The sequence below is a fragment of the Pteropus medius genome, unplaced genomic scaffold (assembly GCF_902729225.1).
Source record: "Pteropus medius unplaced genomic scaffold, Ma_sr-lr_union100, whole genome shotgun sequence".
Classification (NCBI taxonomy): domain Eukaryota; kingdom Metazoa; phylum Chordata; class Mammalia; order Chiroptera; family Pteropodidae; genus Pteropus; species Pteropus medius.
Window position 1 is genome coordinate 1,505,173 of NW_024351730.1, and position 17,941 is coordinate 1,523,113.

The following is a 17,941-nucleotide window of genomic DNA, read 5'->3' on the forward strand; positions in this document are numbered from 1 at the left end:
TTTGTTACCAAGCAGGATGTTCACTGCCTGTCCTCTTGCAGACAGTCCAATATTAAATCATTATATGCAAAATGGCTGTCTGAATGTTCATCTCAAATGTAGCAACATTTTGTTCACTGAAGTGTCAACTGCTAGGAAGAAGAATAATTTCCTTCATTTATTTCCCTTCCTCCTTCCTCCCTTCCTTTCTTTCTTCCCTTTTTTTCTTTTTCTTTTTTCCCTGATATTATTTATTGAGTTACAAGTGTTTGTTAGCAGGTAGATGATTCTGATGTTCCTGGTCCCCCCTCCCACCCACAACAATATTTACCTATTCTAATCTGTAGTTCTTCTCTGCAATGCCAAACACTTTCTGGAGAAACAGATGTCTCTTCAACTTGGTTTCGGTTGTGATTTGGAACAGGTTGCCAAGTCTTTAGGGAGGGGTTGGACATTTCAGCCCAAGTCAGCCCTAGTTCTCAACTTGAGAAGTTTCTGGACTCCTTTAACTTTAATCATAGCATGCCTGTGGGACTTGGTGATGAATATAATCTTATTTGTGACCTAAATCATATTTCACATGAATGGGAACTAGTGCTGGAAGGAATCAGTTTATCATTTTGGGTCATTTCCCTTGCCCACATAAAATTGTTTACTCATTCAACTGGAACCTGATTTTGAAGATAAAAAGCACCAAGGATACCTCTCTCCAAGATGAAAACATATTGTATTGTTTGGCAGTAGGGAGAATTTATGAGTAGCCTTTGAGAGAATCTAGCATTTAGTGGCCAGCAGCACATGACTTTTGTGATGTAATGATGAGTGAACGCATGCCATAAGTTACACAGTCATTCTAATTTTCATCTCTGTAGGGACTTGATGACTCACATCTTTTTACTACAACAGAAATTTAACTTTACATATGATTCTCCAGCTCTGCATGGAGAGCCTAGGAAGAGGAAGAAAACCTTCTTCTGGCTAGATTAAGAAAGGGATGATGGTATGAATAGATATGTAAATTAGAGCAAGCAGCATCTTTCTCACAATGACATTTAAATAGTCTGGCTTGTTTGTATATAGGGCTGCTATGACACAATGCTGTCACATGGTAGGAGAACAGTGAGATCCCACAGATTTGGGGAACGGGAAAGTGGAATGGGAGGTGGAGCTGGCACTTCTTGCTCCTGCATCTCCCTGAAAACCAAGTTTGCATCAAGTGAGCTACACATGGGCAAACTGAGCTCCAGCCACCAGGAAGAGATAGGGTGGGGCATGTGTTCTCAGCAACTGCATCTCTCAGCCCATGCTCTTTGCTGATGGATGACAATGGAGCCATGATATAGACATCTGGCTGTGATTCTGTGGGTGGCAGTTGGTGCTAGGTGGGATCAGGCAGCTCTTGGAAATTGGCCTGGCAACTTCTCTTTTTGATTTGGACCATTCTGATACTTAAAAGGATCATAGTTAGGGATAACAAAATAATGATAATGATAGTAATAAAGTTGATGCTCATGATGACAAAAGCTGATAATGAGTGCTTACTGTATGCTGGGCACAGGGCTAATCCCTTTTAAATAAATACTATTACTATCCCAATCTACAGATGAGAAAATTGAGGCTCTGAGCAATTAAGTATCTTTCTCAAAGTCACAAGTCGCAGAACTAGAACTTTAATTCAAAGCATCCTTCTTTAACTTCTATGAATATATATATCCATACATCCGACATTTATAGTTGAGGAAATTGAGGCTCTTAGAAGATAGGACAGGGGTCCTCAATGCCACCCCCGCCTCCCGCTGGAGGTGAGTGGTGGGTGAGAAAGGGAAGCTTCATCTGTATTTGCAGCTGCTCCCCAGTGCTAGCATCACCGCCTCAGTTCTACCTCGGCTCCACCTCAGATCATCAGGCATTAGATCCTCATAGGAGCACTGGTCCCTGGTGCCAGAAAGGTTGGGCACCGCTGAGTTAGGAGATTGTCTCAGGTTATATAGTCAGTAAATACTTAGAGTCAGAATTTGAAGCCAGGCTGTTTGACTTTGCAGCCCTTATTATCTGATCCCATATACTGCTTCTAACACTTAGCACAGTGTGTAAAAATTCTTGTAAGGGCTGAGCTTTCTGATCCTGTCACTGTGCAGAGGTGTCCCATATGCCCCACCGCATGTGCGGAGGCAGGATGTGGATTTCAGAAGCTGTAGTGTTCTAGACTGTTTCCTGTGGTTTATCTTTTTTCAGCTGTAGGACTGAGGAGCTTTCCTCACTTGGACAAACCATCTCAGTGTTACAGTGGGTGGAGGACAGGAACCTAAGCAGGTGGTACTACCTAGGCCCTCGGGCAAGAAGGATGAGGCTCGTCACCTTTGCTTGCTGTCTTCAGACTTTATGTTGCTCAGGCTGAACCGGGCATTGGGGTTGTCTGTAGTTCAGGGTTGCTAGAATCTGGTTTCTGTCTCCTGTTGTTACTGCTACAACCCCAAGTCACTCCACTGAAGTTTTACTTGGGCAAATGGCAAGGAGGTAAGTAATTAGTTTTTCATTATTTTAAAGCTTGCTGATTTATTATCATGTAATTTTTTTAAGAGGACAGATATTCCAGAATATTTTATGGTTATAATATTAGGGACCATGGCTTTCTTGTTATAGTTTTATTTCCAAAGTCTGTTTCATATGGGGATGAATAAATGGATAGTCTGTGTGTGCTTTTAACATTTTCTAATGGAGAAGGTGCATTATTCTATATTTTACATACCCTTGTGAGTTTGAGTAAAGACCTGTGTGGTCTGTTTTGTTCTCCAAATATGGTTGTGAAGGTGTATCTCTTCTTAGTGCTGATGTGTTTAAGTACTATTGGCACATCTGTCTGAGGCCTTTACTTCAGCTCCTTCACCTTTACTTGAGAATTCTTCCATCTGGACGAGATCTCACCTGGGAACAGTTTTGTTGTTGAGTTCAGCCAAGAGGCAGGTCCTTCCAGGAGAGGAGGTTGGCGGCCTCCCCTGCAGAGCCTCAGGCCCCATGCTAGGAAACTGAAGAGTCTGAGCGAAGCACCACTGTGACTTCTGGAAACCTTAGCTTGTAGTTGGCATCCCTGTCACCTACATTCCAGTCTAACTGTAATCATTTTGGCCTTTATTTTTATGGTTGAGGACTGAATCACTTAATACAGATTGATTTTTGACTAAATTACTCTCATTGGCACTAGATTTTCTTTTTATGCCCATTTCACTGTTCTTTGATTTAGAAAAATGTACAATAATTTTTACCCTCTTGTGTTCGTAAGGATGTGTATATGTTTATGTTTAAGGCAAAAGAAAAAAGGGTATTAGATATGATCTTTTATGGGTGGGAAAAAGATGACTTCAGTGCAGTAACATGAGGAGAGCAAACTTTGTTTTTAAGTGATTGAGAAATATAAAAATAGCCCAAATTTGAGGGTTACTAACTAATACAGGAAAAAAAAAAGAGTAGTCCTTGAAAAAATTAAAAAAAAAAAAGAGTGACAGAATATCGGAAAGACTCCTGCCTGTACATGAGGAGATGTTATATCTCTCTCCGCGTGGAAGAATGATGTCATGGAGTTCAGTTCCGCTGTGGTAAAATTCCATGTTTCCAGTACTGAAAACAACACTGCTAAAGAAATGTCCTCATGCAGCCAACCTCAATGGGGTGGCCATCATATTTCAGGGAATTATCTTTGGCGTCAGGGGAAAAATTGAGGTGACATAGTCATATAACATGTACCTAAGGAATATTTTGACTGACATCTTTTCCCACTAAACTTACAGTGTCAGCAAAACTTTATTCCCATATCTGTGCTGGGACCTTAAGAGTAAAATATCGGTTAGGCCGAGAAAGCTGCATGGATTCTGCCTCTGATAGTTACTTTGGTGCAGCTATTGTGGAATGCATCTTGGCCTCCTGGTCAGCCTTAGAAGTTAGGGCCATACTCCACCCATCTATCCCTAAGTAGCCCATTATGAGGCCACGTAAGAATAGGCTTGTACTTGTCTTGTTTTCTTTTTTTTTTCAAATAAATGTCAGGGCAAAAGGCTTGTGGCTTTTTTTTTTTGACCCAATACTGTTATAAAAAATCCTCAGCCTTATATTTTACCACGTGGGTGCACCAAAGTGAGGAACCAAAGTTATATTTATTGTGATGAGTACACAGCTCTTTTCCTCCCCTAAAACACATTTTTAAAGAAATAATGTTCAAACAATTGTTTTATTCTAATGGTAACTCAGTGAAAGCTAGGATAGGCTTAATCAAATGGTTTAAAATATGAAATAATTATGTAGGATGCTTGGCTATCACTCGTTTCTAAGTTCAGTGTGGTATAAACACTAAAAATAAGCTTTAGTGGTGAAAATAAGCATTTAATATGTGAAAGTGTTTTAAAACAAATTTTAAAATTTGTTTCCTAAAAAGTGTTTATTAGGCTCCAACAATGTGCCAGGCATGGTACTAAGAACCAGGGTTAGAAGGTGAACAAAATAAACATAATTCTCTGCCTATGTGAAATGCACAATGTAGTCCAGTAGGGACAGAGAGCTTAAATGATGAACACATAATTACAAATTAGGATAAGCGCTATTAAGACAAAGAATGAGAGGCTTTAGAGAAAAGTGCTGTAGGCAGACAAGGACTCAGTGAAAGTGGTATTTAAGCTAGGACTACTGAAGGGTGCTGAGCAGGGCAATTAGACTGATGCTAATTTACTGAGACAGGGGCTTTTGTGTGCACACAACTCATGCTTTATTGCAATTATGCTTTGAAAAAAGGTAGAAATGCTCTTAAAGTTCTACAGGTGTGTCAGAGTTGTGTGTGTTGTGGTGGGGAGGGTGCGGGGAAGGGAGCTGAGTCAGAAGTTCTCAAATATTCTTGCAGGCCACTCAGAGTAGAGTTTGCATGAAGTACCTCTGTACCTCTTAGGACCAAGTCGCAAATAAATAAAAAACTCTTCTTGGAGAAATGGCAGAGAGGACTTGGGATTTATGTTTGAGCCTGGACTATGGGGTTAAAATTCTTACTCAAATTAGGGGCTGTAGAGGCTGTACTCCATTCTGAGCTAAGAAGGGGTTACAAGAAACCTGCTTGTTTTTACTGAGGGAGTAGAGAAATTTCATGTGAGATTTTGGGTGATGACCTAAAGATATCCTCTGATTTGGGGACTTGTTCCCAAATTGCTCTAAAAGAAGGGGCTTTATAAACTAATAAAGTCACATGCCATTTGGGACCTCCATAAGTTGTAAACTCTGGAGATTTGTGACTTAGGTTTTTTTCAGCACTCAAACCCTCCATCTCTAGACCTCCTTCCTCACGGTCCAGTATGGCTGCTAGAGATTCATCATCATAGCACCTTTCCAGGAAGCAGGATAGAGGAATGGAAAATGAAGAGTGAGTCCTTTCCTTATAAAATGCCTTATAGAAAATTCTTCCTGATACTTCTGCTTCCATTTTATTGCCCAGAACTTCAGTAACATGGCCAATCTTGACTGCAGGAGGGCTGCAGTGTCCCCAGGTGGTAGTCTGGGTTCTCTTCGTTAGGAGAAAGAGAATGGCAGAGACAAGGGCTGAAACCCTGAAACACCCTTTCTCCACTTCTCCAGGGACAAATCCTTTTAAGACTGAGCTTAAATATGACTGCCTGTGGGGCAGACTCCCTGATTCCTAGCTAGGCCCATTAATCCTTTTCTGTGCACACTTGAACATTCACCTCCGTTAGAAAAGTTGTCATATTTCATTGTAACAAATGTATGGCTATATAGGATCTGCCTCTTTTGATAAATCTCAGAGCCAAGGACAGGGTCTTAGTCATTGTCCTACTCTTTCTTGGTTCATTCTCTCTTCTCCCTGTTAGGGCTCCAAAGCCGCATCCCCACTGGCTGGGTGATTTCTCAGTGAGTGATTTCTCAGTGAGCCTCTGCCTGGCTATAATTGCCTGATTGGCACTTGGACACTGATGTGGCAGAGAAAATAGATTCTGTTGCTGCCCTGACAGGAAGCAAAGTGTTTTTGTATTTAAAAAAAATTTTTAAGATGAATTAAAAAAAGCAGTTTATTCAGTAGTTGCCTGGAGACAGTCAGTGATTGGACACTTGGAAAGTGATTCCACTGTTGGCTCTTAGGTAGGTGATATCAGTTGAAGGAATTATTTAGGGGGCCACCTCTCTCTTCAGGTTGGACTAGTGTAGGGCTCTCTGCACTTGGAGTTTCTGTCTGCAGGGTCGGAGAGCAAACAACTCTGTTTTTTAACAGAGTATTCTGCTCTGAGACTCTAATCTTCTCTTTCTTTCCTCACCTTAAAGCAGTCAGTCAGCCTTCTCTCTCTCACCTGTTAAAGGAATCCAGATAATTCCTGTTTCTTAATATGAGTGAAAGATCAGAGTATTTTTGATTACAGGATATCTAAAAAAAGAAAGCACTGAGGAATTTTTATTATAGTGGTGATCTATATGAGTTCTTATTAGATAGGCATTTTTAAAAGAAAAATACTCCACAAAAACTAATGACCAGTAGCTGGTATTAATAAATGATCATGGCTATGACCATTAGTTGTCGCGACTTAATGGAAACACTGAGAAATAGCATCCTCTCTGCCTTTCTCACAGAAAATAAAAAAAGGAGCTTGTGGAGCTGAATGTTGTCAGCAACCAACAGATGTGGTTGCCGCCTGTTTCCTCAGGAACTTTGCAAGATGTCATAAATAAGAGGGGTGGGTGACAAGTGGAAGCTTGATTCATCATGTTGCAAGAGTTGACAGAATGTGATAATGCAAAGTGATAAAGTGGCTAGTTCAGTGCCAAGTAAAAATAATTATAGTTAACATAACACACACTTCTAGAGCATTTTTCATGTGTCAGTGCTAGTCTAGGTGCTTGTTTGAGTTAATGATATGATTTATATAATGAGGTGATCATCTATAATCTATCTATCTATCTATCTATCTATCTATCTATCTATCTATCTATCTATCTATCTATCTATCATCATCATCATCATCTAGCTCTCTGTCACCTAGTACATGCCTGGCACATAAGGTTCTTCTCAGGTAAGCACCATTTATGCCCATTTTACAGATAGGAAAACTGGAGCACAGAAATGTTAACTGATTTGCCTGAAGTCACATAGCTAGTAAGTGGCAGAGCTGGAATTTGACCCCAGGCAATCTTGTTCCAGAGCTTGAGCTTGGACTGGTAACTGCTGTGCTCTAGAAGTCAAAGCAAAGCTTCTGACAAGATCATGATCCCAGCTAACTATTTAACCAAGCAGATGACCCGCTCCTCCCTCTCTTCCTCCTCTTTCCTTTAATAGCTGTTTATTGTGCATCTTTTTTTTTGTGCATGGTACTGTTAGTTGCTAGGAAACAGTGTCACCTCTATAGCTCCCGAGCACATCTCTGAAGCTGGACCCCTTTCAATGTTTTTAAAAAGACAAATTTTGGCTGGAGAGTGGATGTGACTATGATGAATACCATTACAGAAGCAGAATGAGCATTGCCAATGTGTGGAAGTATTTTTATTCCCTTTGTCTTCACCAACCTCTTTCCTCTTAATTGTGACATGGCTTCCCCTCTGTATTAAAATAGCCTGATGCTGGAGTCTGGGATCTTGGGTTATAAGGGAACTTTTTTTTAGGAACTTCATATTTCCTATCTACTATCAGAAGCCTTGGACATTTCCAGGAGGCACTCCTACTGCCTTTGGAGAGGTAGTGGAATATTGCAGGGATTATTAACAGGAGGAAGAAAAACATGTGTATTTAGTGTGTCTCCCTGTCAGGCATTGTGATAGGTGCCCTATAGTTGTCATCCCATTTAGTCCTTGTGCAACATAGATATCCATTGCCCGCTGTTCCAGTTCAAGGTTCTCTACTTTGTCTGTTCCAGTAAGTTTCACTCATGTTAATACTGGCAGGCAGGCTGGTTAGGATGTAGCTCCTGGGACTTCAGATGGTCACCTTCATGGTGGTCCTTCTCTCGGCCTATCCATTTGGCACCCCCTGGCCATAGCTCCACTCTTACCTGGCATGGGCCCCTGTGTTCCAAGCAAATACAGTGGCTCTGCTATCATTTATGTTTCCATGATGTGAATTATTGCATATGTAGTTGGTAAGTAGGGGATGATGCTTACTTTATAAGGCACAAGTTACAATGGTTACTGTGAGATTTTTCTTAGCACCTTAATATTTTGCATCACCTCGCTTCATAAGGTATATAATGTCTAATTACTATGTTGTAATTACTATGTTGTACAACTATAATTGAAAAATATTTTGCATCATCAAATAGCAGTCATTGAAAACAAAGTAGATTAGGTGAACCAGGGAGGTGATTGCTCCTTGTTCTTGCTTTGGGCTCCATTTGGCTTTGTACATAATAAAAGTTTTAATTTTCCCAGATCTTTCTGCATTTTTATCTTATCTCCATAATGCAGCAGCCCTAGTTGCATGCTTTCTATCCTGTACTCTTGATGCCACCCTACCTTCTTGGCAAAAATCCCACATTTATTCTGTAATAGGAAATAGAAAACATTTTTATTTGTGCTAATAATTTTCATTGTTCTTATTGTTTTTGTTAGTATTTTGGTGCAAATTTGAATGGGATTAGAGCCTTCTCCCCCAATTATATATTTTTCATAAGCCCTGTTATTTTTTAGTGTGTGATTTTGCAAAATATGAGGTTTTTGGTTCTCTGTCTTACTTTGAGACACAATTCATTCATTTTCAGGAATATATATGTTATTTTATAGTAGATATATTTAAGTATTCATGTTTTGTGCAGATTTATTATATTTCTTGCTCACACGATCATACACACAGATATATAAAATAACATTTTGAAGATGCCTGATGCTGGAGTCTGGGATCTTGGGTTAGAAGGGAACGTTTTTAGGAACTTCACATTTCCTATCTATTATCAAAAGACCTTGGACAGTATTTCCAGGGGAAGCTCCTACTGCTTTTGGAGAGGTAGTGGAATATTGCAGCATTTTTCCCTAGGCATTTTCTGTGGGGTTTGGGGCCTTGGTAGTACTTAAAGCAGCATTCTTCTCCCCAAGGGGGAACTACTAGCGTTATTTGTTGTGGATGAGAAGCTCTTGGGAGGTGACTTGGACATGAGGAAACTGAGACTTCTGGGTAAGTGGTTTGCTTGAGGATTGTTGATTTCTAGGCTGTTGATATTCATTTGTAGCCTCCCTGCACCAGTATATGTGTATGGGCAATACGTCTCAGTTTGGGGTATCATTTATTCATCATGTATTTATTGAGCTTGTCCTAGAAACTCAGGAGTGTATGAGACAGATATGCCCCTGCCATCGTAGAGTTATATTCCACCAGGAAGCACAGCCCCTGGACACAAAATTCTGTGTGTGATGCCTTTTCAGAAAGGCAGAAAGAGAGGAGCATGTTGTGTGGAATATGGAGGGGGCCAGGACCTCCTTTGGTCTGGGGGACCTCGGGCAGGGCTCTCTGAAGAAGTGCTGTTTAAACCGAGATCCAAAGGATGAGCAGGAACTGGCCAGCCAAAAAGGAGCAGGAAATCGTGTTCAAGGTGAAGGCTGCTGGCTATGCGAAGACTGTAAAGAAAGAGTCAGAGGAGCCCAGTAAGATGAGAGCATTGTGAGTTAGGTTGAGGAGGGTACAGAATGGAGCTGGAGTGGGTTTCAGGAGGGCTACTCAGTCTTGATGTAGAAGGTAGGGGTCCCCAGTGCTGCCAGAACTCTCTCAAATTACCAGAGATCATGAAAAAAAAAAATAAGATGACCAAAATTATAGCTTGGTCAATCCTATTTTAAGCATTTAACTTCTCAACCATCCTGTGAGCTGGAATAAGCTCTTATTATTCCCATTTTGCAGAGAAATAAGTAAATGAATGGCCAATGTCACATAGTCATTAGATAGTTAAGCTGATCTTTAAACACAGGTAGTCAGGCTGTTTTATCTGTGCTAGTAAACACCACGCTATGGGGTGTGACATAGACTCTTCACCAAGGGTGTCCATGAGGGGGATTGGTGAGGGGGAGCAGTAGTGAAGAGTTGGTGAGGTGGGGTTGGGGGTTGCCTAAGGATGCTGGAGGCCAGTGTTAGCTTTAGACATATTTTCAGTGTTAAAAGAAACCCCCTAAATGAATCTCTTCACTCGATACACTGCTTGATAGTTGCTGCCAACTGGAAAGAGAGATCTTATTCAAAGGAGTCTCCAGGACTCTACTAACCCCACATTCTAATGTACATGAGGACCTCAGTTCCCAAGGAGCCTGGTAGACCCTGGGGTTGCTCTGCTATAAGCCACTGACTTTTAACTTTAATCAAGAGTTGTGAACTGTATGATGTGTTAATTTTTTTTTTCATTTGGTTTTAATGAGTGTGTGTGTAGTAATTTTTTCATTCAAAAATTTTTTTTGCTTCTATGTCTTGGCTACTGTGAAAAAAGATGGTTTATGGCTCATTGAAAATCTGACCAGGCTGACTCAGCAGCTCAGTGATATCAGTAAGGACCTGAATTCTCTCAGCCTTTCAACTGTGCTGTGCATTGTGTAGTTTTATGCTCAGGCTTTACATAGTGTGTCCATGTCTGCCCTGTGCCACCCCAGCAAGTCCAGGCTTTTCCCCTTGAGGGCTCACTGGGCAAGAGCAATTTCCGTCTTCACATTTTCTTTATACCCTCTTAGCAGAGAAAGGGTACACGTCCCTCATTTATGATCCTCTGGAGAGTGGAAGAGTTGATTAGCTTAAGCCAGTTAGGGTACATCCCTAACAAAGGTTCTGGCTGCTACCCAACAAAGAAGTGGTGAATTTTCTAAAGGAAAATCTGGAAGAAGTGGATGCTGAGGCCACCAACCTATGTTACCAATATTTAATTAAAATGTGATAATATATAGTAGGGTCCCTAACCCCCAGGCCTTGGACTGGTACTGGTCCTTGTCAAGTTAGGAACCGGGCCACATAGCTGGAGGTGAGCAGCAGGCCAGTGAGTGAAGCTTCATCTGTATTTGCAGCCGCTCCCCAGCACTAGCATCACCACATCAGCTCCGCCTCAGATCATCAGGCATTAGATTCTCATAGGAGTACTGGTCCCTGGTGTCAAAAGTTTGAGGACCACTGAGCTATAAGATGAATAAGGTCTGAGGACCTAATGTATAACATAGTGACTATAGTTGATAATATCGTACTGTATAATTGAAATTTGATGAGAGAATAGAACTTAAATGTCCTCCCCTCCACACACACACAAAAGTGAGGTAATGGATATGTTAGTTAACTAGATGGGATGAATCTTTTTACAATGTATACGTATATCAAATTAGCATGATGTATACTTTAAATATCTTACAATTTTATTTGTCAATTATATCTCAGTAATGCTGGAAAAAAAACATTAAAAGGTCCATCTTGGGTATTTGAACTCTCTTTTCTTCCCAATATGTATGGACCTTATAAGATAGCAGCTCTTAGAAAATGTTAGAAATGAAAGTATCCAATACCAGGGTCTGATTTGTTTTCCTCATTGAATTTCATATTCTTTGAGTAAGATGTATTTTTTGGAGCTTGATGCGTAGAAATAGCAAAGCCATGCAGTTGTTCACTGGACAGTCCGGGGCTGGAGGATATTCGGCTCTGTGCCTGCACTCTCCCCAGGCATGTGGGGCCCTTCTAAAAGTGGATATGGTGACTGTCACTCACTGATCCTCTCGTTGAGTGACCCAGATTGGCACAGCACAGCTGGGTCCTATGCAGAGCCTGTACGGGAAAGAGGTAGGTAAAAATAAAAAGTGATTGAACAACTTAGGTGGAGTCGGGATATTTGAAAGTTCATTGGTAACTTTGCTAGTCCTTGGTCAGATTTTGACTTTTTTTTTTTAAGGAGATAATGGTTAGAATGATGGTTTTCTAGCTGTCTTAGATTTGGTAAAAAAGTTTCATATAGCACAGCAAAACAAAGTTCTGGGGCGCTTTTACTATATGTGGAAAATATGGTTTTTAAATTTAGAACATTTTGTGCTTGACACGAGTTTCTTTTTTATCCCATTATTCAATATTTAAGTCTTTAATAAACTTTTCCCCCCAAAACATGTCTTTTATGGAGTTACTCTCTGAAATAAGACTCTCTCCCTCTCTCCCTCCCTCCCTCTCTCTCTCTCTCCCCCACATACACCTTGCCACCTTCTTAATAGAATGAAATGAGCTTGTCATAGTTCTTTTGCAAAAGACAGTTTTCTTTGTTATCTAAAAAATGAGTAACTGTTTAAGTATGGTGTCAATTATCCAATGGGAATAGTTTTTCAATCTTGCCATTTTTGGGGGGATTTTGACATTTGTATTTTTTAAACTGTGGATTCGCTAATTTTTGAAGTTCTGGTCTATATTAATGAAAATTTTGAGATTTTATTTTAGCATTTGACCAAGAGATTATTATTATTATTATTATTATTTTTAGCACAAATGAAGATTCTATATCATGTTTTTCTAGTTACTGGTAGCTTTGAACTATGAGACTTTTTTTTCCTCGTGAATGCTTTGTGGCTTTTAATGTAAGCATCTCTCTGTGATCTGTAGACTGAAAATTAAACCCCCAAATGGCCTTTGTCTTGCAATAACACTATAAAAGAATAGTAAACATTTTATATAAAATATATGGGAAACGTGAGTATAACTTATTTTAAAAACAAAATGATCTTAATGTGCCCTCATGGAGACACATTTCTGAAAACATTTTTTTTTTTTTGCAATATTTATGTCATCACGCTACTTCTGATAAGTTCTTTTAATAATTTCTTACATTTCCATTCATTAAGTTACCCATTTACAAAAATCTAAGAGACTGCTAATGGCTATGGGTTTCTTTTGGGGGTGATGGAAATATTCTGGAATTAGATAGTGGTGATGGTGGCCATTTATTTATAGTACTTAGTGAAAATACTAAAAAATACCTGAATTACACACTTTAAAATGGTGAGTTTTATGGTATGTAAATTATATCTCAGCAACAGAAATCTGTTGACAGCTTTTAACATTCTAAGCACTGTTCTCAGCCCTGAAGCATTTAAACAAACACATGAAATTAAACATCTAGGTATACATATTAGTTCTTGGTACAATAGTTGCACTGTAATAAACAACTGCAATGCTGTGGCAGATAGCAATAGCGTGTTTTTTTTTTTTCTTGCTTATGGATTCAAGGGTCAGCTGGAGGGGTTCTGCTTCAAGCTCTTGGTTGGCTGCACTTGGTTTGAGGCTGTAGGTTGGGTTTGTGTTTGCTTGGTGTGTGTGTGTTCTTCTTGGACCAGAGGCTACCTGGGAATGTTATCTTCATGGCAAATGAATGACAGGTGCATCAGAGCCCAGCCAAATCATGCACTGGATTTAAAGTCTCCATTTGCATCACATCTATCACATTCCACAGCCAAAGCAAGTAATGTGGCCAAGTCCAAAGTCAGTGTGACAGGGAAAGACATTCTGCTTACATGGGAGGAGAGGGAAGTGAATACTTTTTGAGTAATGCTCCAGTCTATCATAAAGTGTTAGGAAATGAGTCTTTGCAGAGTTCCTGGGAGCTACAAAGGAAGAAGTGAACATTTTTCCTTGGGTAGATATCAGGATCTTTGAGCAGATAGGCATTGGATTGAGTCTTGAAAAATGAGTAAGTATTGCCACTTGGATGGGGAAGGTAAGGGTGAGGAGAGGTGAGAGTAAGGGCTGGAGAAGGGACTAGATTATGAGAATGGATTGAGCAGAGGCATAGAAGTTTGCAGTAGCAGGGTACATTTAGGAAGCAGCCAGCCTGGAGAAGGCTGCTGGGAGAAAAGACTGGGTGTGTCAGTATGCCTTGTGCTGTATGGTTTGGTGCTGGTACTAAAAGTGGGCTGGGCTCTGGAGTGAGACAGCTTGACTCAAATTGTCATTTACTAGCCCATGTGACTATGTGGAAATTACTTAGCCTCTCTGTGCCTTAGTTTTTTTATCTGTAAAGTGGTAAGGGTATTTTCAGTATTTATCTCATGAATTATGTTTAGAATTAAAAAGTTAATACACGTTAGCATCCAAAACAGCGCTTGGCATACAGTCAAGTGTTCAATAGGTGTTAACTGCTATTAGTATTTTTTTGAATGGAGTTTAGTTTTTATTTGCAAGCAAAGAGGAATAACTGAAAAGTAAGGAAAGGACATAACTATTTTATGTTTTGGAAAGATGACCATGGTGACAATATAGGAAATGATTATGGTGACCAGTACTGAAGCAGGCAGGCCACAGTGTTGTTGCAGGAATATAGACAAGAGGTGATGATGGCAACAAAAGTGAGAGCAAATGTGAGAGATGTTAGGGATGTAGAATGAATGAGATTTAGTGACCAAACAGGTGTGGGAAGTAAGAGAAATGGAGAAATTGAGAGTGGCTCCCAAATGTATGGCTTGGTCAACTGGGTGGTATGATTTTGCAAGGTAAGGAACATAGGAAGAGGCATGATGTGAGGAGATAGAGGATGAGTTCAGGTTTGAATGTGTTGAGGAACCTATGAGATAATCAAGAGGGTTTAAGAAGCAGGGTCCTTTGGCTATAAGAGTTAGGAAGACAGTGTGAACTCTTTGAAGTTATGACAATGATTGCAGTGGTTCAAGGCTTGGTAGAAGTACAAAAGCCAAGAGACGGAGTGTAGATTATTATTTCATGGTGCTTGATAATGAAGAAGGGAGACAGCAGTAAATAGCAGGGAGAGAGAAACATAAGGTTGCAGTAGGATTAATTTTGTCCTCTATTTAAGGATGGGAGAGACTTGACCATACTAGGAGACTTTGAGGAAGGAGGATATGGGGAGACATTGATTATATGTCAGGAAGAAACAGTAAGTGATAAAACAAGGTTCATGAGACATACAGAGAGGAAACTGAGAATAGATATAAATAGGAAAAGGGACATTTCTAGATATTTGTCAAGACAACTGTTAAAAGTTTTGTGATGGCGTATTAATTATATATTGCTGTGTAACAAATTAACCCCAAACATGGCAGCTTAAGTCAACACATATGTATCATTTCACAGTTTCTGGGAGTCAGAAATTTAAAAAAGATTAGATGGATGGTTCTATCTCAGAGTCTTTTCTGAGGTTGCAAACAAGGTGTTGACTGGGGCTGCAATCATCTGAAGGCTTGACTGGGGCTGAAGTTCAGTTCTTTGATGGCTGTTGGCTGTTCTTTGCCACCTAGACCTCTCCATAGGGCTGCTTATGTGTCCTTATACCATGACAGCTGAATCTACTCTTCCCCGGCAGCCCAGGCCACCTCACTGAGTGAGTGATTCAAGAGAGCAAGGAGGAAGCTACAATACCTATTAAGACCTGGCCAGACTTTTCATGCTTCCATATCTACCACATTCTACTCCTTAGGAACAAGTTACTAAGTATAGCTCACACTCAAGAGGAGGGGAATTAGGCTTCATTTTTTGAAGGGAAGATCATCAAAGAATTTGTGGATATATTTTAAAACAACCATAAATGGCTACAGAATGAACATGTACTTTTAACTGTAAATGCTCATGTATCATGTTTTATGTTAAGATGTTCTCTCTAGATATATTTTCCAAAAAATATCTACTCTTTTAGCTTATAAGATTGTAAACAACAAATGATGTAGGAATAATGAACCACCAAACCTGGAATCTAGGTAGTCATTGGTAATATGCACCATTTATACCTAAACCCATGTTGCCCCATTTTGCTCAGTTGTGAGCCTTTTGTTCAAACAAAATCTTAGAGATTTGAGATTTTCTCAAATTTTATTTTTTACAATAAGTGTTCAGTAGTAATTATTGCCTGCCTATTAGTGGAGAGCTCTAGCTCAGTAGTTCTCAACTCTGACTGCACATTAGAATAACTTGGAAGCTTTTGATTTAAAATGATCTAGATCAGGGCCTGGGTATTGTTATATCATAAAAGTTTTCCCCCAAGTGATTCTGGTGTGTGGCCAGAGTGGAGAACCAGCAGATGATAAAACAAGTGGGTAAGTTGCACAGGACAGTGTTGCTAGATGTAAGATTTAAAACTTATTTTAATGAATATTTTTTTATGGGGGTGCGTGAAGGCATGTGCATCCAGAGAATGTCATATCTTCTGCTAACAACATCATTCCTAGTTCATATGATGGAATAAATGATTAGTATTTCATGGACTCTGGAGAACAGTATGAAATTCTAGATTTTCTAGAAATTCTAGCAAATTTGACAACCATTTCTTTAGGAAAGCCTTCCTATTTTCTTCATCAAATCACAGATATCTCAGGGTATAAGCTCACTTTATAGTCACTGTCCTTTGTATGAAATGCTATCATTCATTCAATAAATAGTTCTCGAACACTTACAAAGTGCCAGGTATTGTGCTAGGCACTGAATGCGCAAGGAAGAATAAGTCACAGTTTCTTGTTTCAAGTGAGCAACTCTCCTTCGAGTGTGGGAGACCAGTAGGCATATGAATAAGAAGAGGCAGAGGTAATAAAATTTTTAGAATTGTTATTAAAACAGCACAGAACCAACCAGTCAGAACAGCCGAATAACAGAGGCACCAGCCATAGACAGTCTGTTCAGTGCATACTGGCTGTCGTTCAGCCCTCAGTGTAGGGAACACAAAGTAAATATTTTAAATACCAAAAGAGGAATGTCAACCAAGAGGGAGCAGAGAGAAGGGAATACTTCTATAATTCCAAATTTGTGTTTTCCTCGCAGAAGGAACAGAATTAGTATGGCTGATTGCACCAGTTCTTTGTCCTGTCTTGTATAGTATCCTTTGCAACATAACTGCAGTTCTTCTTACTAAAGAAATGGGGTCCGCTTCCCTACCGCTTGGATCTGGGGAGGCCTTGTGACTGACTTTGGCCAGTGGAATGTGGCAGAGGTGATGATGCACCAGTTCAAGCTCAGACTATAAATGCCCTGCACAATTCTGCTTGCTCCTCTGCCATCACTACCAGATGCCCAAAACAGACTGTTAGGGGATAAGAGACCATGGACACAGCCAAGTTGCCCCAGTTGTCCCAGATGGGTCCACTCTAGATCAGCAAAAAGCCATCCAACAAGTATTGCAGGGCTTTACAACAGTGGCACTATTGACATTTGGAGCTGGTCAGTTCTTCGTTGTGGAGGGTCTTCCATTTTAGGATGTTTATCATCATCCCTTCTACCCACTAGTGGCACTTAGCTCCCTCCAGTTGTGACAACCAAAAATGTCTTCAGATATCTCCCCAGGGACAAAACTGCCCTGATTGAGAACTACTGCCCTGGTTTTAAGAGTGTGTCCATCCAAGATCAGTAGAACTATCTAGCTGCTCACCCCAGATAGAGGAACAATAAATGCTTTTGTTGTTTGCCACTGAAGTTTGTGGTTGGTTATTATGCATTATTGTGGAGTAAGCAGCTAATACAATGAGAAAAACATACAGACATGAAAATAGGACCTGGAACTGAACATTTCCAGTGTGGTGGAAGCACACAGAATGCATTTGCAGGTGGAACCCGGGGTTAGTGTGAGATGCAAACAAGGCTGAAAAGCTAGGTTGGGGGCTGGATCTATGGAGATTTTAGATGACTTGATATAAATTGTGGACATGGTTATTCTTGGTCAGAGGAGAGCCATCAGAGCTTTAATTTATGTATTTATTATTTATTTATAACAGAGGGAGTGAGGTTATCAGTCTGTACTGTTGGCAGCAGTAGGAAGGGGGAATTGGAGTCAGAAAGAAGGGTTTTGCAGCAGTTCAAGTGGTACAGAAGGCCTGACGTAGAATGAGTGTAGGTTTGAAAAGGAGGGGATGGGCCAGAGACATTTGAGTATAAAAGTTATACTCAAATGATTACAGCTTGGTAACCTGTACCTTGCTGCCTTTGCACATTTGGCTTTCTCTCTGTGAAATATCCCCTTTTCTCCAGTGTTTAATACACGGCTCAACACTCAGGGAAGTCTTTTTGGTAAAGGCTTCC

The 17,941-nt window shown here is 40.1% G+C and overlaps 1 protein-coding gene across 1 annotated transcript in view; it reads left to right on the forward strand.

The window, feature by feature from the left end:
• LOC120588009 (LIM and calponin homology domains-containing protein 1-like) overlaps nucleotides 1–17,941 on the forward strand; it is a 240,320-nt gene that overhangs the window by 4,231 nt on the left and 218,148 nt on the right. The gene's annotated exons all lie outside the window — the stretch shown is intronic.